The 12,659-nt window shown below is 37.8% G+C and overlaps 1 non-coding gene across 1 annotated transcript; it reads left to right on the forward strand.

The window, feature by feature from the left end:
- The first annotated feature begins 2,001 nt into the window (after positions 1-2,001).
- Positions 2,002-2,120, forward strand: LOC112495167. The gene has a single exon (XR_003061480.1). It is a non-coding gene; the product is annotated as a 5S ribosomal RNA (ribosomal RNA).
- Positions 2,121-12,659: the final 10,539 nt, after the last annotated feature.

A 12,659-nucleotide genomic window follows, 5' to 3' on the forward strand; every position in this document is an offset into this window, starting at 1 on the left:
AGTAAAAATAATTAATTACATTTTAAGGAACATTTTGTTGCAACTCTCAAGTTTAGATGGTCCTTTGAATATCAAATTAAGGGGAAAAAACCATTTACAATTTTCAAAAAATCGATTTTTTCCTCATACTTCGGGAGTATAATATATTAAGAGTATACTGGAAAAAGGAAAAATCGAAATATTAAATATTTACGGAGTTATCGCACATAGTCGACAGCGCCGGGGCCCGCATACCGTAAACTAGCGAGTCAGGTAGCCGGAGCGCTTGGGGTGGAGCAACGTTTCTTTCACAATATGTATGTATTCATGTTTGAAGATCTTACTCCATTACTTGGGGACGAGATTAAACAGCATCTCCTACCAATTTAGAAAGATTTTTCTATGGATGATTTAGTTGAATGATACTTGGGTGACCATACCCAGAATGCTAATGAAAGTTTTAACGCGACAGTTTGGCGATTATCTCCAAAACACTTGCATTCTGGACTAAAAACTATTGTAATCTCAGCCTATATTGCTGCTGGGATATTCAATTAAAGCTACACCTCCATCCTCAGAGTTATGAAAAACTTAAATATAATTGTTGGCACCTACTCGAAAGTTTTCGCCGTAAACACCGATGAGCCGCGAGTAGCGAGATAGAATCGGATGAGTCTTTCTGAGACAAAAGCAGCTCGTACAGCTCGAAAACAACAGCAGATGGAAGATAATCAACTTTTAGAGGAGGCTGAAGGTTTATTATACAGGGTGTTTCCTAAGCCCCGGACAAGAGACATACCGTTAGAACCAGCGTGAAAAAATAAAAATATTGGCGTTGACAAAAATAAAAAATTTTAATTAGTTTATTAATTATTAAAGATTAAAGTAAACCAATCATAAGCGCGTGAGAACTGGCAACTCCTCCTCAGTCTCCTCCCATTGGGGACAGCCAATCATTTACTTTCCGACAAGAAACATTTTACACTATTCTTTTGTTTATTTACGTATCCACCGGTCACTGTTTTTGTGGGTAAATAAATGATTGGCTGTCCCCAATGGGAGGAGACTGAGGAGAAGTTGCCAGTTCTCCCGCGCTTATGATTGGCTTACTTTAATCTGTAATAATTAATAAACTAATTAAAATTTTTTATTTTTGTTAACGCCAATATTTTTATTTGTTCACGCCGGATCTAACGGTATGTCTCTTGTCCTGGGCTTAAGACACACCCTGTATACGCCTGGAATCGCTGATTGATCGATAAGTCACTAAAACTAAAAGTTTTATCGGATTGAAACTTTAAACGCGATTATCTCGAAACTACATTTTCAAAAAATGCTTGTGCTGTAACTCAAACAGTTATTGATCGATCTAGTCGAAATTTTGGGAGGTTATAACATTATCGGAAGGGTGTACCTAAAGTTTTAAAAATACCGCTTAAATAAGTTACTTTCGTGGGGTAAAAATTGTCGAAAATTTGAACATTTGATTAAAAAACCTACTTAATTTTTAATTTTATACTTTTTTTTTATAGTTTTATAGGTTTAAACTTCCCCGACATATGTCACTAATCGAAAAAAAAATTTTTGTTTTAGATTAATATAAAAAATATGACAAATACAGCAGTTTTCGTTGCCAAGCAAAAGACGTGTGAAGAAATACCTTACAGAGCCGCCATTTTGTTTTATAAAAAAAAAATGTTTTTCTACACTACAAAGTTGTAATAAAATACTATCAAAATTTTAAAATGAAGCGATTATTTTATCACCTTTAAAAAAATTCATCAAAAATGACTCATTTTCGTGCGTCCACATTGTTTTCTCCCCTTAACGTAGCTTGAGCATATTTTAGAAATAATTTAACACCAATATAAAACTATTAACCGGTGGTTGCATGAATTATATTGTTATTATTAAAGTAAAATCTAACCAAATCGAATATTTATATAATGTTCTGTGTATAAAGAGATCAAAATGTACCATAAACAATGGTCGTTCTATATGAACACGTAACTAAACACTATCGCCAAGGTCCATACCACGTTGAATATACCAGTTCTCGTCCGATCACTGAAGTTAAGCAACATTGGGCGCGGTCAGTACTTGGATGGGTGACCGCTTGGGAACACCGCGTGTCCTTGGCACTTTTTTTCTCTTACCTTTTTCAATTTATATTTCACAAGTAATGGAGTTACTTAAAACTGGGATATAATTTTAAAACATGTGAAATATTCCGGGTTCGATTACTCTTCCAATTTGGTGGTTACTTATTTCAAAATGGTGCCATAATGATTTTTATCCTTAATTTTACTTGCATGATAGATAAAAGGTGTAAAATTCTTTTAAATAAGACCCAAAAGGCAGGATTAAAATATGTTCATTTTTTGTATTAGAAATATTAGCTGATTTTGTCGATAAAAAGGACAACGTAATATATTCAAGTTTTTTGATAATTAGTATAATTTTATTACACCTTTGCGCTTTAACACTGACACTTTTCTGATGCTCACACAAATCATAGACATTAAAACAGGCAAACGTAACCGTAACCTGAATTGAAAACCGATAAAACCCAAAAAAAATTAGGAACCAGAACCATAACCTTTAACCGAAATTTTTGAATCGTTATAACCCAAATCGTAACCGGCAACCAAAATTATTGAAATGGAACACCGAAACCAAAAGTGGGAACCGATATGAAATGTTTAAAAAAAGTTTCAATTTGTAAAAAATTACAATTTGTAAGAAATTGCTATTCCTCAGTGGTCTCGCCTCATTTTTCGAACATATCTATTGCGCCTCGGAGCACGCGAGCACGGTTACATGAACAGGCCTTATGAGTACATTATATGACATTCATACAAGTTTACGAAGGATTAATCAATCACGTTGGGTTATTCTTTTTAAACCTTACACGGGATTGGGTAATCTTTTCTAAATAGTACTATAGGTATAATTATTTCTTTGTTTATCTCTATGTAATTGAAGGAGACACAACCATGCTGGTGCACTGATAGTGAATTTCGGACGTATCTATTATAGAATGGCATTTATGGATGAACAACTTGGATCATTGAGAAATCTATAATAGTATAAAGTAGAACTTTCTACAGTACCATGGACATGGCCATTAACATTTACGGAAATGTAACCTAAAACGTTTAGGGCTCTTCCCACCGAAAACAGCAAGCAGTGCCCAAAGAGCAGATGGTCCACTTCGTAACGATATAAATGAATTGCAAAGCATCTTTTCCATTGATCGTTGCCTGCTGCTCATTGGTTTGGTGTGAATGAAGCCTTATATGATCAGTTTTCTATTAGAAAGAGTGAAAAACACAGCCTAATTGATAACCGATAATCGAAAATCAAAAAAAGAAAAACAAACAGATAGAATCGTTATCACAAACTATGCAAGTCACCTTCATAAAAGGAATAACTACCCCCGTTGATAAGCTCAACGGGCATTCTTCTCATACATCAAGCGGTCACGATCATCGAAGCACCGAAACAAAGAGATGTAATGAATGTAATAACTCCAACAGCTAATTCAGCTGATACAAGAACGAGCGATACTGCACTTTGAGTAAGTCGTCACGAGATAATTGAGTTGATTCAAAACGAAATGAAACAAGTGGGAATCAACTCAAATAGTAACGAGAGTAGACCAAAGTCTTCGGGAACTGATGTGGTAAAAGAAATAAGCGAGAAGATACGAGTAGTGCTCGTGGGAAAAGATTCAAGTAAACGAGAATACAAGTTGACGAGTCAGACGAAATTCGAGCATTTTATGGACTGTCTGACATCCGAGTTGCCAATCTTCGATTTGCTCTATATCATTAACTCGGATGAGAAACCTAACTTTACAGTTGACGACGCGACGAGAGAAAAACATGTGTTTAAAGTTAGAGATATTCTGATTAATAGATTGGATCAAAACTATTATTCGAGAATTGATAAAATCAAGGTTCAAGTTGAAATCTTGAACAAGATCAGAGAAATCAAGTGATGTGAGTCGAACTTGACCTCCATGACGATTCGAAAACGGCTCTATAACATGGAATATGTTCCGGGTAAAGAGAAGGCAGCGGAGATTTGGGATCGTTTCGACTAGCAAAGGATTGACGTATGATCAGCTGAAGGCATTTATTATACAGCACGAAGCCAACAAGACTCAAACGTGTGATACGAAGCCCACAGAATTGAATGTCAGAAGACATGATCATAAAAATCGATGTTATGGCTGTGGTGCTCAGGGTCATCACAGAGATGAATGACCTAACGACAATCAACCGAAGTGTTACGAGCACGGTAATGTTGGTCACATCGCTAGAGAATGTTCCGTAAGGGTGGCAAGACAGAATGAACAGGGGTCGTCGTCAAAGTCCACGTCATCTTCGAGACAACATCACAGTACTCGAGGCGGCTTCCGTGGTAAGCGCAAGTTCAACAATACGAATCGCGAGAACAACGCAAAACGAGCTAAAACATCTGACAAAGGCCAAGGCAGTCAGCAGAAAAATAGAGACAAGAAGAACCGAGATGATTCAAAGGAGAATCAAAGTGGAAACAAAGTCAACAAAGGTAATTGTACAGAGGTAAACATGATTAACTGTAGTAGAACGAGTGCAGTAAATTCGGCAACTAGTGAGAGTAGTGTTGAAAATACCTTTACGAAGTTTTTGGCTGACTCGGGTGCCACTGAGCATCTAAGAAATTCTAAGCTCATTTTCAAAACGTTTGATTAAATTAATAGAAGTTCGATAAGATGTGCGAACAAGGAAGTTCGTGCCGATTTAGATTCGGAGGGAGCTGGAATGGTAAATGTTAAATTGAGTAGCGATCGGGTGATGAGCTTGGAAAACGTTATCCTTACCGAAGCGTTGTCAGAAAACCTCTTGTCATTAAGAAAGTTTGCAGATATGGGACTAAGTATTTACTTATACAATCGAGAAATCGATATTTTTGATCCCATCTCGCACGAGTCATTTATCAAGGGAATTTATCAACAACCCTTTTGGATAGTTGAGTTAGGAGTAGATCAAACAAGTAATAAACGTCAACAATTGAGCGGGAGCAAAACGATGAAAACGGTAACTTACTAAACGACAGAGAGCTCCGATGGCGAACCCAGATACATGACTCGAAGCAAGACTAAAACTGTAGACAAATCACAAATAAATGCAGTTCCAACATCAATTGACGCAGCAACTCGAAAGGGGTCTGACGAAACAGAAACGAACGTTACGACTGATTTATCTGTGGTAAATGAACCTAATAACGAGATGATAAATCCAGACGGTCAGAAAACTACGAGCGAAGTAGTCACACCAATTATTCAAAGTTTCAAATTTGATTCACCAGTCTGGGACCGACAGTTCTGTAACGTAGATGATATAGAGTCTGAAGAATTAACGAACGATGAAACGCCATTTAACGAGGGATACAAACATTTTATAGACAAAAATAACGCTTTGCTGTGGCATGTACGATTTGGACATGCATCCTTAGATTATCTAAAAGCAATGCAACGGATGTTTCCGGGTAATAAAAGTTTTGACATCAATGAGTTGAACCGTTTCGGGTGTTTGGCCTACATGAAAATTCAAAGAAACGTAGGACCAAAATTTGGAAGCATATGTAAACGAGCGATTCTTGTAGGATATGCTCCTTCGGGATTTATCATACTTAGACCTGAAGAAGGGAAGTTATACGAGAGCAGAGATGTCCGTTTTAACGAGAAGCTTGTTTATGCAGATAAATATCGTAAACAGAGTATTAAAGATTGGGTCTTTGAGTCGGACGAAATTGACAAAGATAATTGGTTTGTTAATTTCGGACGAGAAACGAGCGAAAAATCGACTGAAATCTCAAAAACGGAGGGAGAGATTAAGAGAAAGAGAGGCAGACCAAAGAAAAATCCAACTGACTCAGAAAATCCAAAGAGAGTTAGGAACGACGAAGTTTCAATTGCAGACGAGCGAAATGAGAGAGAAAGAGATGTGATACCTGACGTTACGAGTGAAATGAAATTAACAATGATCCATCCTCTTATAAAGAAGCCATGGAAGCCATGGATCTTTAGCCAAGAAGCAAGGGATCTCTTACGACGCGCGGTTATATAATTAAACTATATGGTGATGCTGTTACAATCGAGAAATCGATATTTTTGATCCCATCTCGCACGAGTCATTTATCAAGAGAATTTATCAACAACCCTTTTGGATAGTTGAGTTAGGAGTAGATCAAACAAGTAATAAACGTCAACAATTGAGCGGGAGCAAAACGATGAAAACGGTAACTTACTTAACGACAGAGAGCTCCGATGGCGAACCCAGATACATGACTCGAAGCAAGACTTAAACTGTAGACAGATCACAAATAAATGCAGTTCCAACATCAATTGACGCAGCAACTCGAAAGGGGTCTGACGAAATAGAAACGAACGTTACGACTGGTTTATCTGTGGTAAATGAACCTAATAACGAGACGATAAATCCGGACGATCAGAAAACTACGAGGGAAGTAGTCACACCAATTATTCAAAGTTTCAAATTTGATTCACCAGTCTGGGACCGACAGTTCTGTAACGTAGATGATATAGAGTCTGAAGAATTAACGAACGATGAAACGCCATTTAACGAGGGTTACAAACATTTTATGGACAAAAATAACGCTTTGCTGTTGCATGTACGATTTGGACATGCATCCTTAGATTATCTAAAAGCAATGTAACGGATGTTTCCGAGCAATAAAAGCCTACACAATGCACAGTTTGATGAGTCGATAAGAGATTGTGAAATCTGTATCGTAGCAAAATTTAACAATTTACCCTTCAGCAAAACGAGAGAACGAGCGGCAAAACATCTTGAGATAGTACACGCTGACACTATGGGTCCAATAAGTCCTCAGACACATCCAAAGGGATATCGATTTATTTCGGATTTCATAGACGACTATTCCAGGTTAGCTATGGCTTATCCCATGAAGTCAAAGAGCGAGACTGGGGAATGTCTGGAGGCATTCATCAAGAGTGGCCGGAATCTTCTAAGTTTCGATGCCAAGGTTTGCTACCTGCAATCCGATCAAGGCACTGAGTTCACAGGAGGATACACGGTTGAAGTCTTGAAGAAAATCGGAGCTGAATCACGATTTTCAAGTCCGGATACTCCTGAGCACAACGGAGTGGCGGAACGATTTAATCAAACCATTCAGAAAATGGTGCAAGCATACATGTATGATTCAAAACTTCCAAAGAATATGTGGGATCTGGCTCTTGGAGCAGCCACATATGCTTATAATAGGACTTCGCATAAATCTATTAATATGGCGATACCTATTCAGAAGTTTGCACCGAGAAAAAGTTTTGACATCAATCAGTTGAACCGTTTCGGGTGTTTGGCCTACATGAAAATTCAAAGAAACGTAGGACCAAAATTTGGAAGCATAGGTAAACGAGCGATTCTTGTAGGATATACTCCTTCGGGATTTATCCTACTTAAACCTGAAGAAGGGAAGTTATACGAGAGCAGAGATGTCCGTTTTTAAGAGAAGCTTGTTTATGCAGATAAATATCGTAAACAGAGTATTAAAGATTGGGTCTTTGAGTCGGACGAATCTGACAAAGATAATTGGTTTGTTAATTTCGGACGAGAAACGAGAGAAAAATCGACTGAAATCTAAAAAACGGAGGGAGAGATTAAGAGAAAGAGAGGCAGACCAAAGAAAAATCCAACTGACTCAGAAAATCCAAAGAGAGTTAGAAACGACGAAGTTTCAATTGCAGACGAGCGAAATGAGAGAGAAAAAGATGTGATACCTGACGTTACTAGTGAGATGAGCGACACGAGTTATCACGCATTGTTAGCCGAAATTAACAATGATCCATCCTCTTATAAAGAAGCCATGGAAACGAGAGAAAGATGCAAGTGGCAAGAGGCGATTAATGAAGAAATAAGGTCAATGAAAGAGAACAGAGTCTGGACATTAGTCGACAGATCTGAACTGACATTAAAAGAAAAAGGGCCTAACGTGACAGACTCAAGATGGGTATTTAAAGGAAAATACGACACGAGTGGACTTACCAAATATAAAGCCAGGCTGGTTATTCGAGGATTCAAGGATCGTACGAATTACGATCTAACGGAAACGTATGCACCAGTTTCTCGATTGGCTTTGGTAAGGTCTGTCTTTGCGATCATCAATAAATACGATTTAGATGTTATTCAGTTAGATGTCAAAACTGCGTTCCTGTACGGCACGATAGACGAGGATATTTATATGAAGATACCTGAAGGAACGGAACATGATGAGAATATACGCCGCACGAAAGTATGCAAATTGCAAAGGGCCTTATACGGTCTACGCATAAGCCCGAAACAATGGAACATGCGATTTACTGAAGTGGCAAAAAGGGCTGGATTAAAATCTCACGATGCAGAACCTTGCCTCTTTACCTGGCGAGAACGAGAGAAATTCTTGATTCTACTGCTATACGTCGATGACATGCTGGTGGCTAGCAATGACGAGCGAAAACTGCTAGAGGGCAGGACTGTACTACGAAGCGAATTTAAAATTACAGATCTTGGTTCCCCGGAATCCTTTTTGGAAAGTGAAATCGATCGATCGAGAGAAAAACGAGAGATAAATCTGAAGCAAGAAAAGTATATTAAGAAAATTTTGAAAAGGTTTAAATTCGAAGAAATGCATCCGCAACGCACTCTGATGGTAACTACGCAAATTGCTAACAAAGAAAGGAAGGAACGAGAAGAATCAAACGAAGGAAACGAGAGTAAATCTTTAGAGAACAGTCTATACCGTGAGGCAATTGGAAGTATCTTATATCTGGCTAATGCGACACGACCGGATATCATGTACGCGGTTAACGTATTAAGCAGACACCAAGTCAAACCGACAAATAACGAGTGGCAAATGGTTAAACGAGTGTTCAGATACCTTAAAGGTACGAAGGATCTGGGGTTATCATTTGTTGGGAATCAAAATGATATGCAAGCTTACTCAGATTCAAGTTTTTCCGACTGCAAGGATCTCTTACGACGCGCGGTTATATAATTAAACTATATGGTGATGCTGTTACTTGGAAAACTCACAAACAATCATATGTTGCTTTGTCTACGTGTCAAGCCGAGTACGTGGCAATGAGTGAAGCATGTCAAGAGTTTATAGCTCTGGATAATTCACTCAAGTTTGTCTTCAATACCACTTTTTGCCCGATCACACTTTGGTGTGATAAAAAAGCAGCGGAAACAAGCGCAAAAATGAGTGGTAGTAGTAAATTGAGACACATGGTTGAGATCAAAGAACATTTTATACGAGAATGCGTTCAGCGAAAATTGGTAGAAATAAAATGGATTTCTTCCAAAGAACAAATTGCGGATATCATGACTAAACCTCTTTCCTTTGAGTTGCATAATAAATTAACGAGCTAAATTATGAATATACAAGATTAACGAGCGAAACACTGAAATAACGAGAAAAATTCACGAACGAACGAAACGAGCGCGAATAATCATTTGTTTGTTGATATTGTCTGTTTTATAATCATCGTGATATCTGTTACAGGAGATAAGAGGTAATGAGAGCCAACGCAAGTGCGGGAGGGAGTGTTAGAATAGGCGCCTTTGGTGCACGGCCCTGTTGCCTCCCCACGTGCTTTAGACGCAAGTATAGCCTTGCAGCGGGGCACTTCGTTGCGCGCTATGAAAGAGTGCGGACAAGAGAAAGAACGTTGTATATTTATTAATAAGAAGAAAGGAGAATAAAGACTTATAATAGATACGAGTGGAGTTATTGAATACGGCCGCACCAAAAATTCCAAAAGTTTAATTAACTTTTTTGTCGATGACGTAGTAACGTGACAATATGTTAGAGAGAGGGACTAATTTCGTAATTTGGGAGTTTTGAGGGCCAGTAAGGGATGTTTTGCCGACGTTAGAATTATTCATATTTTTTATAATTAATGTTAAGTTTTTGGGGGGTGTTCAATGTCCCAGATCATAATATACTGTTTTACAGAGTAAAAATCGTGTTACGTCCGAACCAGAATGGAGGCTTAGACTGGTGCCTTTACCGAACCGTAATATACTATAACTTTGCCCTGTTTTGAGTCAATGCTTGCGCACTTTACTCGGGATTGGGCTATGCCTCTAATTACCAAGGGAAGGATAAATTGAACTGGATATTTGCTAGGATTGATTTGAAAGTTTCTAAACAAATGAAAACCGTCACCAACTAAACAATTGAACTTAGGAAGTCTAACATTTATGATAATTCAGCAAAAATTAAAGAGTACCTTCACCAATAATAATTTGATTGTGCTTACCTTGAATCTGTTGCTTAAAGTTATCGAAGATGTCTGCGGTGTGGAAGAGGTTGTTCCATCGTAAGAACTTTTTTGTGCGTTTTGAAACATTTAAGCGGATCCGAAAGGATTCAAACAAAGTTTGATTGCGATGAAGCCACAAGTGCTGCCGCCAAGATTGCAGAGTACTACTGGTAGAAGCCTGATAGAACTGATTTCATTTCACTGTAATATTTTTTGTAATTCAGGTATTAAAGAGTTAAGCCTCTAGAAATATTTCAAAACAAGTGCCTTAGGTTAATGCTTAATGCAAAGAATGACTTCTACAAAGGAGAAAGGGACCTCCAAAAAGTAATATTAAATTCTAAAAAACGGAAAATGGCGGACATATCTAACACAGGAAACAAATAATCTAAAATCAAAAGCAGTGTGACAAATGTGGAATGCCGGAATCGTATTGAACCACTGGGTGAAAATGAAGGAGATCCAATAGACATAAAATGTAATGAAACAGAAGCATGCAATTTTTCTAAATGTACTAAAAAACGTTGTCAAGGAAAATTTCTATAGGAAAATGGACAAAAAATTCAATTTCAGACATTCACTTGAAAAAACGAGAAAAAGAAAACTTACGCTGTCAAGACTTGATGAAGATATCCGGATACGAGAAGTCAAATACAGAACTCGAAGACAGAATATAAAAGTAATTAATGCAAGCATGATGAAAGGTATGCGGATACTAATACTAATAGTAACGATGTAAGGTGATATAAAATTAATTATTTAAATAAAACATTGAAATACCTGTGTTATATCGAATTTTCATGGAAGAATTCTATTAGCAAAAGAAGAATAACACAATATGATCGTTGTCAAATCACAAGTTGAAACGGTGTAACAGTTCGCACGGCCTTCTTTTTTCCTGGTTGCTAATGATCATAGTAATGAACCATAATATTAAAGAATATAGTTATTTGTCATTCTGCATGCGATGAAATGCAATTTGTTTTTCTAAACTTACCGGCAAGGTCCATACCACGTTGAATACACCAGTTCTCGTCCAGTCTCGTGCGGACCGTAGTAAGCAGCGGATGTGCTAAGTGCGATGCAGTGCGGTGCTTTTGAAATCTTACGAATGAGTGAAATACTAAAAAGAAAAATAAATACTAAATAGAAAAATACCACTTAAACAAAGATACAGTGCGATAAAACATTGTGTTATCAAAGAATCATTAATAGAAAACAAAAAAGAATACAATAATATATAATAATCATTGTGGGTGAAGAGCCACCCAAAAGTCCTGACGAAACCCTTAATGGAAAACTAACGACGAATGAATTTAAAGATGTATTTATCACCAAAAAAAGAAAAATAAATAACATACACATGAGCTCTATAAAAAAGAAAAGGCAAGACGGGCAAAATAGGGGCATCGCAATTCAAAACCGATTCTCCGCCCTATCGGATGAGGAAGAAGAAGATGAGGACTCCGATATGGAGACGAACGAAGACCCAAGCCTGGCGCCTCCGAAGGACAAAGGACCAAGCAGAACGCGCAGCACTAACCCAAAGAAGCCCCCTCCACTAGTCATTCATGAAATAGTGCAGTCGCATGCAAAGTTTGTCAAAGTACTGAAAGACATCCTCCAGGAAAAATTCCACGTGAAGTACCACAAAGACTTCACAGAAGTGTTTACATCGAATAAAGCAGATTTTGAAAAATTGAAAAGCATTTAGGAAAGGAACGAATACCAGTTTCATACATATACCAATAAACAAGCTAAAATGTGCACCTTCGTAATAAGAGGATTGCATAAAAACACAGATTTGCAAGATTTAAAAACCGAACTTGAATCTCTTAATTACAAGGTGCACAATATAAACCCAATGAAAAACACAAAACAGCCAATGTACATGATTACATTTAATGAAAGCATCAAACTGAAGCAAATACAACAAGAAATAAGCTATCTAGGATATACGAAAATCACGTGGGATAACTTCATAAACAAGAGAAGGATCTCTCAGTGCCACAGATGCCAGGCATGGGGCCATGCCGCCACTAACTGTTACGCCAGGCCGGCCTGCTTAAAATGTGCCGGTGAACACCTAACAAAGGACTGCAAAAAACCTCCAACGGTACCAGCCATGTGCGTAAACTGCGGAGAGGACCACCCTGCTAATGCTACATGCTGTGTTGCATACAAGGCCCGATTGGAGCTGGTCGAATCGAGATCCACAGCGAGAAACCAGAAAAACAAACTATCAACAGCACCCACGCCATCAAGAAATCAACAACAGCCGCCTAAAAACGATGACAACAAACAATTTCCATCTCTTCCAACCAAGAAACCTGCACCACAT

This window comes from Cephus cinctus, unplaced genomic scaffold, assembly GCF_000341935.2.
Source record: "Cephus cinctus unplaced genomic scaffold, Ccin1 Ccin1_scaffold1444, whole genome shotgun sequence".
In the NCBI taxonomy this organism is placed as follows: domain Eukaryota; kingdom Metazoa; phylum Arthropoda; class Insecta; order Hymenoptera; family Cephidae; genus Cephus; species Cephus cinctus.